The following is a 19,272-nucleotide window of genomic DNA, read 5'->3' on the forward strand; positions in this document are numbered from 1 at the left end:
CCCAAAGTCATCAACAGACATGGCTTCCTCTGCCTGAATTCAACAGACAACTGGACCCCAACTGTCTGACCATAGTTATCAGAGAAGGAAACACAACATCTGGGTTCTCAAAGCCTGGGGGCTCCTTAAATCAAACCTTCTTACCAAAAACTAAGCCCCAAAGCAAAATCTCAACTCAGAGAATTTACACATTTTTTTAGAGCCAGAGGGCATCACAATCCTTGAGAACTAGTACTTCATTAACAAAAGGTTTGGTCCTTCCCACAAATCTTCCCTGATCAATACACTGACCATGAGAGGGACCAGGAAAACCTTCCAGCAAAGATTAGGATTTCATCTAAGTGTTAAAGAAACTCCAGAAAACCAAAAAGAGAAAGAAGAGAATGCTAAACAGTACGTGCTTATGTGTGTATATATGTATATACACATACTTACACACACACACACACACACATTGACCAAATACACACGTTTCATGATGAATTTTTGGCATAAAATAAATTTTCTTCATCTTTATTATTATAACTAAGAAAAATGGTATTTTCTTTTAGCTCAAACATCCTTCAAAATATTTAGATATGATAAAGTCAGTATGTTTTGCAATAGTATAAAAATGTCATATACTTCTGTCATCACACATTGTTAACAAAAGCTTTCCTTTTAATGAACTTTTTAAAAAATTTAAATTTATGACTTTTTTAACAACTTGAAAAAATTCTTTTTTCTCTATGCAACTGATTCTATGAAGCTTGACATTATCCGTATTCTGCTAAGGATTCCATTTTTAAACTAATGCTTATAGATCTACACATCATCCAGACATCAAATGAGCTCAGTCAGTGCAGTGTCCAACACAGTTCTCCCAGATCATATCTTTTTATTTTTAAGAATTAGTCAGTTAGGTTCCAGATCACATGACCAACAAGAATGAAGACTACTTATTCTGTTTCTCATAATGCCTCAAACCTCTCCAAAACAAAAATTATACAGTAATGATAAAGCAACTTCAGTTGTCTTGATGATCTAAAATACCAGTAACACAAAAGAAAGCTTAAGAAACAACCCAACAAATATTAACTATTCTAACTCACATTTATTTGGCACCCCCTTAAATATAATTTGCTACACTACTGACAGTAATGTTACAATAGTCAACCCTACTCATCAGCTTGTAATAAAACCCTACCAACTCTACCTTCTCTATCTTTCCAGTGCTTTGGAAATAGGTTGCAGGCTGTGGAAGTCTTCTGCAGCCTTGATGGCTGGTACCACAGCAGCATTCTATGTGGCAAAAAGATCTTTTCAGGTAACTAGAGAAACAGGTTGGGGCAAGATATGTGTCTGGGCTTAAAATAGAACTCAGCTTTATATTTAAACAATCCCTACTTCCTCAGCTTTCAGGGACTCAGAGTTACAAACTGCAAACTCTGTAGAAATCAATGCACTAACATCATCTTGATAGTGCTCTGAATCACTGGGCCAGAGAACTGCGCAACAGAGGAAACAGGGCAGGACATCACTGGGGCAAGGAGACATTGTATGGGGCTATTTGACACTCTGTTAAGTTGGAACAAAGAATCCAGGATTCAGTTGGGGCTAGTTCTGTTTCTCAAATAGTCACTTGGGGCAGAGATCTATACTAGTCAGCTATGAATTGTACAGGATGGAGGCTGAGATGCTTTGAGATCTAGACCCCAGGGAAACCACTATCGGAGGGGTGGGGAGTCAGAAAAATAAAAAATTGGGGAAAATAAGAGGAAAAACATACTGAAATTATTAAACATCTTAGGAAGGAGAAAACTCAAAGACTTTTAGAATAAGCCCATAAATTAACTGGGAAAACATTAACAGCAGAAGGAAATATGACCTCCAGATCTAGCAAATAAGTTCAGACCTCTATGAATTAATACCACAAAACAAAGGAAAATGACTTAACACTTGATGAGACAAAGGACTCTGTGGAATGTGAGGAGAACATGGAACCACAACACTTTGTTTCTAAGTGAATTAAAAGAGAAATTAGAATTACGAGAACAGAAATTATGGCCTGAATAGAAAACATAATTGTTAGAATAGATTAATGTGAACCTGTAATGGTCAAGTCTCACCAAAGAATTGAGAGATGACAAAGGATAGGGAACGCAAATGCACAAAAGTGAAAGACAATCTAGAAGAAGTAATAACATTAAAAAAATTGTCAGTTCAAGCAAAACATATTGATGTTGAAGACAGGATGTAGAGAGACAACCTAAGGATACTAGGTCTCCCTAAAGAACATGACAAGTCGAAAAACATGAACACTATATGTGAAAGAAATAATATAAGAAAACTTCTGAACACAGAAAAGGAAATACTAGTTGAAAGTATACACATAGATCATTCCTAGAAAGGGAAAAAAAATTCTGAGGCTGCAAACTCAAAGATACATAGTGCTAAAATTTAACAATTTAACTCAGAAACAATAAATTCTGTGAATGACAAGGAGAAAGCCATTCAAATATAAAGAAAATGAAATTTGAATAACACAAGACTACTTTGTACTCACTAGAAAATGTTGGAGGGAATGGGATAATGTATTTTAGAGAGTATTGGAGTTCAGGATGCAGCCTAGAGTGATCTACCCTGCAAATCTGAGCTTAATAAAAAATGAAAAAAGATTAACAATTGGATAAAGAGGAATTGAAAACATTCATAGAAAAAAATCAGACCTGAAGAGATTATTTGCTTCTCAAAACCTCAAACCATAGCAAATGCAGCAGCCAAGGACAGCAAGAGCAACAGAATGACAGCAGAGAGTACCAGTAAGAGCCTTTAGAGAAATTGTTATTAATAATCAATGACCTTGGGGAGATCCAGAGTTTTCCCCTCTTTCAAATGTCCTCATTTCAAGGCTCAGCTTCTGAAGGACAGTACTGATAATAGTAGGTAGGATTAATATTCTATTCAATCTAAATATTGCTGCTCTATCCAATTTTACTGGGAATTTAACCTAAGGTGAAGCTCTAGTCCATCGTCTTCTGCTCAGACATATAAATCCTTTGTCTAGATTGCCGAGGCTGAGGATAGTTTGAAAGTTAATGACATAATCAAAGTTACAGTCCCTCAATCCCTTACTAAAATAAGTCCACCTCTCATTAATTGTTCACCAAACGGAGTTGATTGGTACCCTCAGGAATACATACTCTTCCAAAGACATATAAACCATGAACCCATTACCATGACTCATCTTTGGCATTCAAGAGTCTCACTCACCTTTTTATTAGTAATATACTAGCATGATTAATAAAATGATTAATTATGACTCTCAAACCTTTTAAACATCACAGAGGTTCTTTCTAGACATACACAAGGAGAAAGGGATAAAGGAGGAAGTCAAGTGGAAGTGATGGTGGAGAAGCAGACCTGGGGCATTATGGACTGAATCTTACAAAATTTTACCTCCAGGTTAGTCAATGTCTTTCATGGAACTACATTACAAAATGGGAGGGTGAGTGGAAGAAATGTGTGATTTGACAGGCTAAATTGAGAGCTAGCAGTGAAGGATGGTCTCCCAGGAAATAGATGCGAAGGAAGAGAGAAGGCTCAAAGGGGAGAGGAAAAAGAGGATCCATGTTTTGGTAGTGGTAGAGGTTTCCACTGATGAAAGTTACTATGAATGAAGAGAGCTATTCTGTGAAGGGAGATAGGGCCACATGCTGGGTTTTGTCTGTTGGAATTTAGGGCTTGAAAAGGCCACTCTTGAGGGGGCAACATTTGGAAGAGTGAGAGAGTATGACTCCACGGAGATTCAGGGAAAAATGAGAAGGAAGGTGATTGGGAGGATATGTGTCAGAGGCGGGCTGTATGATCAAAGATGTAGTATGATGGGCACAAGGTTTAGGCATGATGAAGTGTCCTCTCTGTCACCAGTAGAAGTTGGTATTTTTCTGGCACTGAGGCACAATGGAAAAGGGGAATCTATAGGGCAAGCTCCACATGACGGTGGCAGACACTGCCTAGAAGTGAGAATCCAGAATGGATATCTCAGAAGTTTCAACACCATGAGGGATGCAAAGAATGGAGAGACTAGTGAAGTATGGCAATCAAGAACCAGAGAAAGAGGGTCTGGAGTAGACAGAAAGGATGGATAACAAAGAGAGAAAGAGAAATCCTACCTGGAAAAGGATACAAAAATGAAATTTAAGAAACAAATGAACCAAGACTAAGAGATGGGGATGACAGGAAAAGAGAATCTATCTGACCACCTGGGAGGGAAAAAAAGAAAGAAAGAATTAAACAAATAAAAGAAAGAAAGAAAGCAGAACCAACAAGCAAAACTTCTAAAGAAAAGAGATAAAAAATGGGAGAGGAGAAACAGAGTGAGGGAAAGATAGCTAGTGGGAATAGGGCCACTTCAAAAAAGATTAAAGTAAAATAAAGATGAGGAAAAGTACTCTATTTACAGTGGAAATACAAATGGGGAGGGGGAAATTTCCAGAAACAAATGGAGGAAAATATAAACCTAACTCTCTTAACTTTAAATGTGAATTAACTCAATAAAAGAATAAAATGAAAAAGAACAAAAAAATGAATCAGAAAACAAATCCAACAATCTGTTGCTTACAAGGCACACATTTTAAAAACAAAGAAAAACACAAAATATACAAAATAAAATTGAAGGAATAGAAAAAAATTTTTACTACACATCAAATCAATAAAAAAGTAGGAGTTGCAAGCATATTAACTGACAAAACAAAAACATTTTAAAAATTAGTCTATCATATTGACAATTTTTCTTGAAATACCATTGTCATCAATAGGTTTACAAAATACCAGGTTTTCCCTAACATCCATTTAAGTAATATATAATACATATGCAATCAAATGATTATATCGCTAAGTACATCTGCTACATTACTCAATTGCAAAGCAAAGCAGACTTTATTGGATATATGAGAAATTCCACTTTCCAATTTATTATCTGCAGGTGGAACCATTCTAAGTTGTTTCACGTATGATTTTTCAACCACCATTTCATCCATATCAGTAGCTGCAGGTGGCAATAATATTTCTACTATTCAACGAGGCTTTTTTATACTGAAGAATTCTATAAATAATCTTATATGAAACAAGCAATGGTTTTAATGTCACAGACACAGAAGTTTTTTTAAGTGTGTATTTGCTTATTAAAAAGCATCCAACTTTCTTTGGAAAGATACTCTAACCCTGCCACTATTTTCTGCATATATGCTTTCAAGATTTTATTTCATTTATTAAGCTTAATGCTATTTGCATTATTGCTTTCACAGAAATCAAACAAACACTACTTGTGAATTCTGATGATTAATAGAATGGATTATATTTTCTGGATTTGAACTTTTAATAATCTCTGCGTGTGTATACATAGATACATATATCCACACACAAGTGTGTGGATATATATAGATATACATGTATGTACATGTGTGTATATAAACATTTATATGAAACTTAAACTGTCTCTATATTTTTTGCTTTCACTTAGTTCAGCTTCTCCAATGAATTATTCATGTATTCATTCACCATGAAAGGACATTATTTCATTTTAAAAATTAGAGATAATAAAACATGTAAGACATTTAAAATTCAATTACAGAAAATTTTCAAATAATCTTCTATAGATTTTTTTCTTATTTCATTTTTTAATAAAGTTGAAGTGTTTTGGTTTGGGGTGGGGGTGGAAGGGTAGAGAAGTAGAAATTATCATATTGGTCCTAATCAATTAATTTCCAGTAAACTCAGCTGATGTAATCACAAAAAATAAAGGTAAGGAAACAGATACACACAGTAAGGTGCTAATGGCTTAAAAGACAAACTTTACATCCTTTCAGTATCATGAATTGTGAATCATGACTTTGTTATCCCTTTACGAGTTGTGAAGAAATTCCCCTTGGTGAAATGACAAGACAGCTGCCAATTGGTTATTGGATTGGATACACTCTTGGTGGCCTTTGAAAGTATGTTTGCCATCTCTGGAGTGAATGGGGCATGAAATGACTCTAAGGAATGTGACTCTTGGCGGCAGAGAAGAAAACCAGATATGAAAGAAAAACTTAGACCTTGTGGATAAATTCTTACTTCTTCCTCAATTCCTGGGACAATGGAAGAATTTCTCTCCTTTATCCAATGAGTTATGGCATTTTACAGCAGAGCTACTCACCTGGTATAAGACCCTGAACCAAGCAGGTCTGAAAAAGTTGAAAGAGTTGAGATAGTCTTTTGAAGTGTGACTTGGTAGTAGAGAAGATAACTAGCAATGGATTAAAGAGCGAATTAGCCCTAGAAGTCAAGAGTTGAGCTAAAGAGGTGAGTAAGCTCAGGGAGTCTAGCAGAGTAGCTTAGAAAATAATATGAAGACATCACAAAAAGTGGAAAGATCCCAACATCTGCAGCATTGGAAGTGGAAGTTGCCTTTGCCATATATATGCCCAAGTATGTTCCTCTCTATTATACTTTATGTGAATACTTACTTTTTATTAAAGATAAAAGCATCATTGGGGGTTCATAAGCTATACTTCTAGGAGAACAGATTCACAGAGTACCATGAACCTTGAAAATCACTCCTTGGGATGACTCAATCTGAAACTTCAAAAGCTAAGGGGTAATGCCCCATAGAGATAGCTATGTTTTGGGGGTCTTGTCTATGATATATTGGGGGTGGCTTATTCATTTATAGGGACCCAATAAAGATATTCTTGATCTAGGATTTTCATTAAATAATGGAAAAGGCAATGTGACATAATGGGGGGGAAAGCTGAATTTGTACTCGGGAAATACCTATGGTTAAATCCTGCCTCAGGATTTACTCACTAGCAGCAAGTCACTTAGCTTTGCTTTCACATCTATAAAAGGGAAATAATATCACCTATCTCACAAAGTTATTGTGAATATCAAGCGAATGTACGAAAAGACCTTGACAAATTTCAAAGTCAGCAATTAATATGCTTGATATAGAAAATAAAGGTTTTTTTCCATTAAAATTACAAAAATAGATGAAATGGGGGGTTTTTTTGTGCTGATTTCAAATACAGCTTCAGATGTTGTCTCTGACCCATTGTTTTCATGGGAATCAGTTTTATGTTTTCAAAATTTGTCTTCAATAAACAAAATTGTGCTCAATCAACCCATTCAATGTGTTCGTCTCATGAGTTCATCTCTGCTCAGCATCTAGCTGAAGTCAACCATCATGTTTGGCCTCTGTTCTGGTGTCCCCTTATCCAGATCTCTTAGTGGAAATATTCTCCATGTGCATTATCCAGGGCTTTTTGGGGGGGAATCCAAATGTGAATCCAAGAAATGGCTCCTAAGTGACATTTCATCCTATAACTTTAAATACTTTAAAAACATATTTTATGCATTTTTGATATTTTCTTGACAATTTTCTGACTTGTAATTCCCCCCCAAAATTTTCAATTATCAGAAAACGACATCTTCAACTTCATCCAATATTTCTTTAAATGTTGAGGACATTTGTGGGTCCCTTACTTGAGGGACTCACAAATAACCCCTCTTTGACTTCAGCTTCATTAATCATTGGAGATTTATTTTTCAGATACACAAAACCTGAGCCAGCTCAATACATCACTTTGATACTTTGAGACAAAATTTTTGTCTCAGAGATGACACTTGACTCCTTTAGCTAAGAGAGCATATGAACACTGTTCTAGTTGCAAAATAAGTAATGAGAAGAAAACATGGTTCCTTCACTTCTTTTATGCCATTTCCATTAGACAACTAATTGACTGGAGACACAACAGCAAGAAAGCTTTTGCAGGATTAACCAGCAGTTGGCTTACCATATTTTTCTTTCTTAGGATCAGTGCTTTTTTTGAGATCAGGGTTTTTAAAAGTCATAGGGCTTTTTCCTGCTTCTGCCGTTCCATTCATAAATAAAAGAGCACTGTTTTGCATATACAAAGTAATGAAAGAGAAATCATGATCAGATCTCCATACTTGCTAAGAAGCTTTTTTTCATTTTATTTCACTGCAACTTCTAGAAATCTTTCGGTTTCATTTGTAGCAAAAATGTGAGCACTGATGTGGTTCATATCCACCAGTAGTATTGTCATTAGATCAGTCTCACATTTAGAGTACCAATATAAATGAAAGTTTGAAGATGGCATTCAATTAAAAATTGAATAATTCTCTACACTTTTTTTGCCTACTTAATACTGTCATTACGAAGTGGGGCACACATAACTACCCTTTTTTAATTTTAAAAAAAAGGAGAGGGATTTTTATGTCTGAGTAATTTATTACCTACTAATCAAACTACTATTACAAGCCTCTCTATTCTTATTTAGGCTAGATTATTATGAAGATAGCATCTCAATCAGAGGGATATGACACTGATATTACTTTAAAATATTTTCAAAGTGTTTTTACACCTTTTTTATCTCTGAAGCAAAAGGGAATGTGTCCTGTAATTATCTACTTGTATAATCAGAAAAAGTGTTTAGTCCTTTGAGGATTTGTGATAGAAGCACTGTTGTTTTTTGTTGTTTTATCATTTTCTTGTTCAAGACTTCATGACCTCATTTGGGGATTTCTTAGCAAAGATACTGGAGTGGTCTGTCATTTCCTTCTCCAACTCATTCTGTAGATGAGGAAATAGAAACAAATAAGGTTAAGGGGCTTGCCCAGAGTCACACTGCTAGTAAGTGTCTAAGGCCAGATTTGAACTCAGATCTTCCTGACTCCAGGCCTGGCACTCTATCCACTGAGACACCATATAGTACATTAGAAAGAACACTGACTAATTTAAATTTTGGCTTGCTACTTACTCAGGTGAATTTCACAAGTCACTTAATTTCTCTGGACCCAGTTTCTGCATATGTAAAATGAGGGAGCTTGCTAGGTGACTTCTTAAGTCTCTTCTATGTTCCCATGATTTCTTTGCTGTGGGACTCTCACCCACTTCCATCCTCTCCCTGTGCCCCTCCACCAATGCAGTTCACGACCCCTAGTAGATGGCCTTTATGAGTTACTTTGCCCAAAAATTTATCACTGGTTAGCAAATATCTTGGAATGGATATTAGAAAAATATCAATACCATGATTCAATTAAATTCAGCAAATATATAAGATTACATAGGCTACTAGGTGACTAAATAGGTGAGAACTCCAGACTTGGAGTCAGGAAGACCTGAGTCCCACCTCAGACACTAATTCAATTATGTGACTCTGGGTAATTTGCTTTTCTCATCTGTAAAAAGTATGACAAGAGTTGTTGGGAGGATCAAATGAGATATGTACAATGCCAGCTATTACATAAACTGAAAAAGAAAAAAAAATTTAAGCTGAAACTAAATCAGCAGCAATATTTAAGAATGTTCTCTCCGAACTACAGAAATCCAAATAAAGAAAAATACCATAGTATTCATTCTAATGGACAAAAGTCATCAAATATAACAACAGAGATGAAATACAACAAAAGAGTCAAAAACTTGAGAGCTGGTATAACGAAAGCATTGCAAAATGTGGGATTTGAAAGCAAAATCTATGCCCACCAGCTCCACATATTGGAAGTTTGGTGGCTGGACCTTTTTATCAACTCCATCTTTCGAATAGAGTTGTTGGGGACCCTGGAAGGATCTCCATAACATAATAAATTAGTCAGGATTGTGGTACAGTGGAAAGAGCATTGACTATGGATTTGAGAGCTTAAATCTCATGTCTGAGGGGATTATTATGCTACTTGCATGACCAAAGCCAGGTCATTTAATTTTCCTTGGCCTCAGTTTCTTCACCTGTAAAAGGGTAAATGAGCTATATGTCAGATATTTCACAGAGGGGCTCTCTGTTCAGATATGGGCTCTTCCAACTCTTCAAATTCTGTGATTCTATGGAAATAACAGTTTAAGATTAGGTAATCTCTTAGGTGTTTTCCAGCCCTAGGCCTAGGTTTCTTTAAGTTATTCTATAACAGTGATATCAAACTTCTAACTAAGCAGATTCCTGAGGGCTGCATATTGACTTAGAAAACCACAAATTAACATTATCTATACTGTATTTTTATTTACTTTGCTAATCATTTTACAATTTTGGCCAGTGAAATCAAACTCAAATCTAAATGGATCCTTACAAACTGCATTTTAACTTAGAAAACCCCAAATTAATATCATCTATGTTGTATTAGACTTTTTTTATGGTACTAATAATTTTCCACTTCTATTTTTATCTGGTTCTAACTTCATTCAGAAGTTTCATAAGCCTCAGAGTCCCAAATTTGTCGTCTCTGTTCCACAATATCCTTGAGTTATTCTTGTTTTCTTTTTTAAAAAATTATTCCTGTTTTCTTTTATGAGGCAGTTTGAATTACTATCCTCTAGCCTCTTATGAACTTGTACTTCTAATTACTCCCAAGTAATAGACCAGATGCCTAACACTGGCTCTTCAATTTTAAAGAGTCAATGTTAACTATTGTTTTTCTTTTCCATCCTTCTTTAGAAAAATTAACCTTTTATCTAATGGAGCAACAAATTCAGTTCAACTTCTATTGGCACCTTTCACCTTTATTTTGGCTTCTCCCATTCTTATCTAATCCACAGACGTTGCTAAGTAGCATCCTCCACATGGACTGTGCTTTTGCTCATCAACCTTAGCACCAACAACAGCGCTTACACCCAACATCAGTCATTCCAAGGCAAAACAGTCACTCTCTTCTCTCTAGGAGTCAGCTATAGAGGTGGACATACACTTTGCATTCTCCCAGATAAAGACAGAGAGACAGTGCAGTTGGATGGAATCCCATGACAAGAATTTCTCCGTCTCTCATTCTTTTTTAGGGGGAATGGAAAAGAGAAAATAGGACTGCCAGATGGCTACAACTCATTACTGTATGGCAGCATTCAGGGGTGAAATGAGAGTAAATTAATCCACATTCAGTAGGAATGAATGGCAAAGGGTGATGTGTATTGATGCTATTTTCGCTCAAGTCAAATTAAACCTGTACTACTGACAACCTACATTAATCTCACTATTGCCTCCAGTAGTCATGCAAATGAGCTTGTGGGGCCTTTTTTATTTTTTTAAACAAACATCTATTATTCCCCTGTAACTACCAAAGCAAGACTTTGATGGACTGGTAGGTTAACACTACCTATTAATGCAGATTGTAAAAGTGAATGCTGCTGTGCTAATAGGAAAATAGCTTCTTTTATTGAACATGAATCTCTCTGGCTACTATCAGTCAATCACTCAGCCAGTCAATGAGGATTTTTAAAGCACCTACTACGTGACACACTATGGTAAGGGCTGAGGCTAAAATGAAAAGCAAAAATCAATTCCTGCTCTTAAGGAATTCATAGTCCAATGGGGAAGACAACATGCAATATACATATATATATGTATGTATAAAAAGACAAATACAGGATAAATTGGGGAAACTATGAGAGGGAAGGCACTAAGATTTAGGAGACATGGGAAAGGCTTAATGCAGAAGGTGGGATTTTAAGAGAGACTTGAAGGAAGCCAGGGAGGGTAGGAGGCAGAGATGAGGAGGAAGAAAGTTCTGTGCACAGGGCATAGACAGAAAAAAAATGTGTAATTGGGACATGGAATATCTTATGTTAGGATCAGCGAGGTGGCCAGTGTTTCTGGATCATGCAATATGTGGAGGGAAATTAATTATAAGAAAAATGGAAAGGTAGAAAGGGGTCAGGTAATGAAGCTGCTGTCAAACTAAGGATTTTATATTTGATACTGGAGATGATAGGAAGGTTTACTGAATGGGGAAGGGGGGCAACATATACCAGCATATTAGGAAAATCAACATGGAAGTAATGTTCATGTGAATTTCCAGGCACCTTAATCTGTAGGCTAGAAACATTAAGGCCTTAGATAATCCCTGTAGATTTAGCGTTTTGATGTTATTGAAATAAAGGCGATTTCTTTTCCCAAGGAATATTATGAGTTTAAAAAATTACTAATTTGTATTTAAAAAGCTTGATTATGTTGTCTAACATTCAGCATAGCATCAATGTACTTTCTCAAATAAATGTATTTAGGATATGTTTGGTAATATAGGCAAAGAAGTTTTCTCACTAAAGAAAAAAATAAATTATTCACAGGAAATAAATGATTTGTTTCATAAATATAGGCCTGGTCCATGAACAGCTTCGTACAGATAAGCTTTATACAGGACAAATTGGAGATAATCAATGGCGGGAAGGCACTAGCATTAAAGGGGATCAGGAAAAGACCTTGTAAAAGGTGGGATTTTGCTGGGACTGGAAAAAAAGCAGGGAATCCAAGGGGTGGAGATGAGAAGGAAGGGAATTCTAGGCATGGAAGAGAGCCAGTAAAAATGCCCAGAGTCTGAAGATGATGTGCCTTGTGCAAGGAACAACATGGAGGCTGATGTCACTGGACCAGCGTACATCAGGGTACATAAGGTGCAAGAAGACTGAAAAGTTATGAAACACTTTGAACATCAGGCAAATGGTTTTATATTTGATCCTGGAGATGATAAGGAGCCATTAAAAATTACTAAGTGTGAGTGAAAAGATGATATGGTCAGATGTGCACTTTCCAAGATCACTTTAGGAGGAAATCAACAGAGTCTATAAACTATTGACCATGGTTGACTAAATTAGATGGTTGGTGATGAGAGAGAGAGAGAGAGAGAGAGAGAGAGAGAGAGAGAGAGAGAGAGAGAGAGAGAGAGAGAGAAAGAGAGAAAGAGAGAGAGAGAGAGTTAGTGATTACAAAGAGTCAGCAGGATTTTATCAAGAACAAGTCATGCTGGACTAACCTCTTTTTTTTTTTTTTACAACTTTTCTAAATTAGTTGCTGAGAGGAATGTTGTGATAATAGTTTACCTAGATTTTAGTGAAGCTTTTGATAAAGTATCTCATGCTATTCTTGTGTAAGATAAGGATTAAAACAATACAGATGGATTTTGAATTGGCTGGATGACCAGACTCAAAGAATGGTTATAAAGGGATTTAATGGAAACCTAAAAGGAAGCCTCCAGTAGGGTACCTCTGGGATCTTTGTTTAGTCTCAAGCTGTCTAAAATTTTTATCAATACTTGGATAAAGGCATAGACTATATGCTCCTCCAAGTTGTAGGTGGCTGCACAAAGCTGGGAGGAATTGCTAACAGTGTGCATGACAGAATACAACTCTAAAAGGATCTTGACAGGCTACGGAAGATATAAGCAAGTTATAGACTATGGGTCAAATCCAACCCATTGCTTTTTTTTGTAAGGCCTGATGCCCAGAACTGAGAAATGGAGCATCTATTTAGTAGAACAGCAAAGAATCCAGTGTCACTGGATCAAGGGGCACACAGTAGGAAGTAAGATATAAGAAGACTGGCAAGGAAGGAGGGGACTAGGTTATGAAAGGCTTTGAATGCCAAAGAAAGGATATTGTATTTAATCTTGGAGGTGGTAGGAAACCACTGGAGTTACTGAGCAGGAGAGTGACATAATTAGACCCTTGGGAAAACCACTTTGATGGCTGAATGGAGTATGGATTGGCGTGGGGAGAGAGTTGAGGCAGGCAGACCTATCAGTTGGCTATTGCAGTAGTCCAAGCATAAGGTGATGAGGATCTGTATCAGTAGCATCATCACAGGAGAGAAGGGAGAGTATTTGAGGGATGTTACGAAGATGTAATTGATAGACCTTGGCAAGAGAATGGATATAGTGTGTGAGACATAGTAAGCAGTTCAAGGTGACCCACAGATTTAGAGTCTGGAGATTTAGAAGGATGGTGCTGCACTTACAGTAACAGAGAAGTTAGGAGGGAGTAGAAAATTGAGATAATATGTTCTCTTTCATGGAGATTTTAAAAAGTCTAATGGACATCCAGTTGAAGAAGTATGAAAGGCATTTGGAGGTGTGAGATTTAAAGTCAGCAGAGAGGTTGGCAAGACAGGTAGATTTGAGAATTGTGAGCAAGAGACATGGTAATGAAATCCATGGGAGCTGATGAGAATAGAGGGAGAAAAGAAAAGGGCCCAGGACAGAATCCTGTGGGACACCTACAGTTAGAAGGTGTGACCCAAATGATGATCTGATAAGAAGATAGAGGAGTGGTTACATAAGGTATGAGGATAGTGATTTCCCAAAAACTTATAGAGAAAAGACTGTCAAGGAGGAGAAGGTGATGGGCAGCATCAAAGGTTGCAGAGAGGTCAAAGAGAATGAGGACTGAGAAAAGGGTATTGGATTTGGCCTTTTGTTATTACAAAAAGAAATGGTGCTGGCATCTACAATTTTTTTTCAAGTAAAACAAATAGTTGATTGATAGTTTTTGTTTTGTGTCTTTGTTTCTAAATACATCAAGAAAGTGTTCAACAGTGTCAAAGACTGCATGCAGATAGGTCAAGAAGGATGAGGATTGAGAAAAGGTCGTTAGATTTGGCAATTAAGAGATCATTAGCACCTTTAGAGAGTAGTTTCATTTGCCAAATGAGGTCAGAAGGCAGACTGTAAAGAGTTATGAAGAGATGAGGAAAAAAGGAATGACATTTTCCCTCAATCTATTCTTCTTCCAGTGGGTACCTATCAACAGTCTTTCGTTAAAACAAAAAGACTAATATCTATTAAGAAAGAGAATAGCAGCGATAGTTTTACTCCTTAATTCAAATTTGAAAAGTGATATAAATGGGCATTCTCACCATATTGTGGAAAACAATGCTGCCAATAAGAATCACTTATTCTAATAGCCAGATTGATTTCAGGCCAAAGTCTTGGTAAATCATCAAACAGATAAAGTATTTCAAAGTCTTTCATTTTTTCACAGTAACTATGCTCAGTAGGTATCATCTGAACAGTGGTTCTCAAACTTTTTGAACCCTTCATGCTCTTAAAAATTTTTGAGGACTCCCTCTACCAATTTGTTTTTTGTTTATGTGGGCTAAGTCTATATTTTCTGTATTTGAAATTAAAAAGTCTTAGTCTTATATAAACACTGTTTTGACATCATGGACTCCCTGAAAGGGTCTTGAGGATCCAAGAGGTCCCTGTACTGTGCTTTGAGAACAACTGATCTGCAGAAATGTGAAAGGACTGGGATCCAAGGCTTTAACAGATAGAGTTTACATGTCCTAGAACTTCTGGTTTATGGCTAACCCATAAGTCTCCTAATAATTCTACTTCCAGAGTACTCTAAAAAAAAAATACTTGAGTGAACTCTCAAGACAGAGCCTTTCCAAATAAGCTCCGGGTTCATCAAAATACCTTAGCAAGAAGAAAGGAAATAAGATGCATACTCCTCCCAGAAGATGGAAATTCCATTCATCTGCCTTATGCTTTTACCTGCTCAGATGTGTACCAAGGAGACTGGTACTTTAAACACCAATTTCTGATGGAAACTGAACAAATTCCAGAGTTCTTGTTTTCTCAGAAACACACACATGAGTACTAATAGCCATGCCACTCAATGTGACAAAAGCCAAAAGAAAAATAAGCTTTCCAGATTGCAAACAAGTGCAATAAATGCAGGCTTCCTCCTTTGCTATGTTAAATTGGGTGCTCTGAAATTAAGATGCCACTCCTGAGACATGGTAACTGCCTACTTGGTTCACTGTACAGGAATGCCAGTCAGGCTTTCCAGAGAATGGATCTGGGTTGAGTGTCATTGTGGGAAATGGGGTCTGGATTATACAGATGGGAGCAAGTTACGACCACCTGGGGATGTCAGATAACTGATTGGATAATTCTGAATCCTACTGATGGAGCTTGTCTTCCTTAGTCTTGTCACTCTCAGAGAGGGGAATTAGGGAAGGTTTAATAGAGGAAGTGACACCTGAGCTCGGCCTTGAAGGAAAATGAAGGTTTCTACAATTCGAGACTGGGAAGGAATTCATGGAAGACAACCTACTGAATAAATGAAGGATAACTGGAACATAGAGCCTGTTCATATGCGGAATTATTATGAAAAGAGGAATCCAAAAAGAAATTACAGCCAAATCATGGAGATCTTTTTAGGATGGGCAAAGGAGTTTGTAGTTTATCCTCAAGGTAGAAAGGCACTGAAGATTTTTGAATAGGGGAGTGACATGGCCGGACCTATATATTTAGAAAGACTATTTTGACAGCCATACGAAGGGATGAATAGAAAAGAGGAAAGATGGGCAATAGAAAGGCCAGTAAAGAGCATAGGTTAGAGGTGATAGGAAGAGGACCTTGTGTCCTCGCTGTATGATTGGAAAGGAGAGGTTTGGGACAGGTTATCAGGTAGAACTGAAGCCAATTCACTTCACCAAATATGTATTATCTACCTGTGTGCCAAGTGCTGTACTAGACCCTAAGAAAACACAACAAAAAAAAAGCAAAAGAAAATTTCTTCTCTCCAGGAGCTCCCAATCTAACAGAGGTGACAACATGCAATCAATTACAAACAAATAAGCTACATGCAAGATAAATAGGAGGTGATCATTAAAGAAAAGGAACTAAGATTAAGAGAGACGTGGGAAAACTTCCTAAAGGAAGTGAGACTTGAAAGAAGCCAAGAAGGGCAAGAAACAGAGATGAAGGGAGTGAGAATTCTAGGCATAGGAGACAACCAGTGAAAGAACCAATGAGTATGGTCACACATCTTTCCACTGTTCCTCCAACAATTACTATTTAGAGTCACTTATCACCTTGGAATCAAGGCTTAGGTTTCCTTTTTGATCCTGGTTTCCTGACTCTCCATAAGGCGAAATCTCAAACTCGTTTATTTAGCAGTTGTGGTCTTCTCCCAAGAGAACAGAAGCTCCCTGAGGTCAGGAATGACCTTGCTTGCCTGTATTTGTATCCCAGCCCTGTATCACTGTATCACTACCTGAAACATAACAAGTCTTAATAAATATCTGTTTGTAATTTGGAGAATTTTTTTATGTAGTTGTTGATAGTTTGAATTTCTTATAAGAAATTTTTGTCTTCATTCATTAACCACTTATTTAATGGGTAATGACTCTTAGTCACATATTTGTGTCAACTCACCATCCATCTTTGACAGTAGACTTTGATCAATCATTTGATGATCTCCCCTTCCCATTTGATATTTCCTTTTCTTATTCAAACTACATTGAGTGTATTCATCCAAATCTTTTTAATTTCATGTAATCAAACTGTCTACTGTCTTTTAAAATTGTTTTATTTTATTTTATTTTATTATTTATTTTATTATATTTATTTTATTTTAAATTTATGGAATAAAACAAGCACTTCCATAACATAGTATAACTTTTCAAAAAGATGATTGCACATGAAACTGTAAATCTATATTACTATATTACTATTCCTTTCAAATATATAATAACACTATTGTGTCAGTTTCTTTTTTTTCTTCCCTTCCTCCTGCCCAGTCCCTCCCCCTCTCACCCCCAAGTCATGGGGGGCTGGGGGGAGGGGGTAAATGGCTACCATTAGACACAAACGTCTTTTTAAAATCTCTTCTACCCCTTGTTGGGTTATAAATTATATCCCTATCAATGAAAAAAGAAATTAGAAAGAAATTCGTTAACTTTCTAGGTGCTTTCAGTTCTAAAAACTGAAAATGAAAGTACACAGATCTCACAAACTATATTAGTTCTTTAGCTTTTTCTACAGATAGATGTGCAGAAAAGCCAGTATTTGGAGCAAATCTGAATGAGTGGACATCTACCCATTCAGTCCTTCTGGAAGTTATTTCTTTCCTTTGGTTCTATTTTAAAAATAATTTGACTTTTTACATTTCAGGACTTCTCTATTTGAGACTTGTTATGATATATGCTGTGAAGTGCCCTATATGCTGTGAAGTGCCCTCTTAGACTTTTGAGGTTGACAGGAGATGAGTAAGTAGAACAGAGGGTGAAGTCCAACAGAAACTAACTGATAAGAGGAAAAGACTCATACATAGGACTTTGAGCTAGATAGGACTTCAGGCATTGTTAGGGACAGGAATGTCAATAGTAACCTGTAAGCTTGGGGTTGATTTGGGAGCTAAAAGAAGTGCTAAATAATAAACAAAAAGAGGTTTATTTAATCCTAGCATAGCAAGTGCTGCAGGATGTAATGGCACTTTAGCTTCCCTAGACCCCACTATCTCTATCATGTCAAGTCTGCAAGGGAGGATGTAGTGACCCCTTGATTTTCATGTATCAATCATGTCCGAGGGACCCTAACTCCATGTGGGTGGGACTTTTTAATGCCCTTAGGTAATTAGAAAGATGTGTCAAGGGATGTAAAAATATCTTTTAGGGAAAGCTCATCCCTTTTGTGGAGAAAAAGGAATCTGGTAGACACTGGTCCTGTCAGAGAGATTAATTCATCCAACTTCCATATTTTACAAAAGAAGGGGAACGCAGAAAAGTTAAGTCAAGTTCTTAAAGTCATATAGGTAGTAAGTAGAAGGAATGGGATTCCAACTCAGGTTCTCTGACCTTAAATCCCACAGTTTCTCACTAAAGTTTCCACCACACTAACTCCAAGTAATAAGGAAAAAAAGAAATATATCTTAGACACTTAAAACTCCTCAAAATTTTTAAAAATATTTTAAAAATCATTTTTTAAAATTTCTTTATTTTCTTCCTTTTGTGCAACATGGCTAAAATGAAATATAATTAGCATGATTTCACATATATAATGAGTACCATATTTCTTACCTTTTTAATGGGTGGATAAGAGGCTGGAGAGAGGGAGAGAATTTGGAACTCAAAAAATTTTTAAATGAATGTTAGACACTAAGAATCCATCATTTACCTGACTAGGGTAGGTTCAGAGAAGAAAATAAAGACAAGATAGTCCCTGATTGTGGGAGAAAAAGAAATATGTGCGTGTGTGTGTGCGTGTGTACGTATACGTATGTACACATATAGAGAGAAAGATAAAGATACATACATTTATACACATATTACTGTTTCTAACCCTATTCTCTTGGATTAATCATATCTTGATTTAAATTTTGCATGTCTATGGGAATTACTTATTTTTCTTATATCAGGTTTAGGTAAAAAAAAGATATGGACCCTTCAAGTAATTTTAGTTCTAAAGTTCGTCAAGGAGAGGGGAAAATTTTTTTTCTATCCCTGAAAACTGATAAAGCACTGATAGATAGAGGTAGGTAACTCTTTTTTTTTGCCTAGATTAAAATCCAAATGACCCCTGGCTGCCCGGGGCAATCTGTGCCTCCCACCTTCCCACACCCCCACCCCCTCTTTCTCTCCCATGCATCTTCACCCTCCATAAAGGATTCAGTACTGGGAAATCTTGAGATGTTTCAGTCCTAAAACTTTGCACTCGAGTTACAGAGTAACTTACTCCCACCCCCACCCC

This window comes from Notamacropus eugenii, chromosome 2, assembly GCF_028372415.1.
Source record: "Notamacropus eugenii isolate mMacEug1 chromosome 2, mMacEug1.pri_v2, whole genome shotgun sequence".
In the NCBI taxonomy this organism is placed as follows: Eukaryota; Metazoa; Chordata; class Mammalia; order Diprotodontia; family Macropodidae; genus Notamacropus; species Notamacropus eugenii.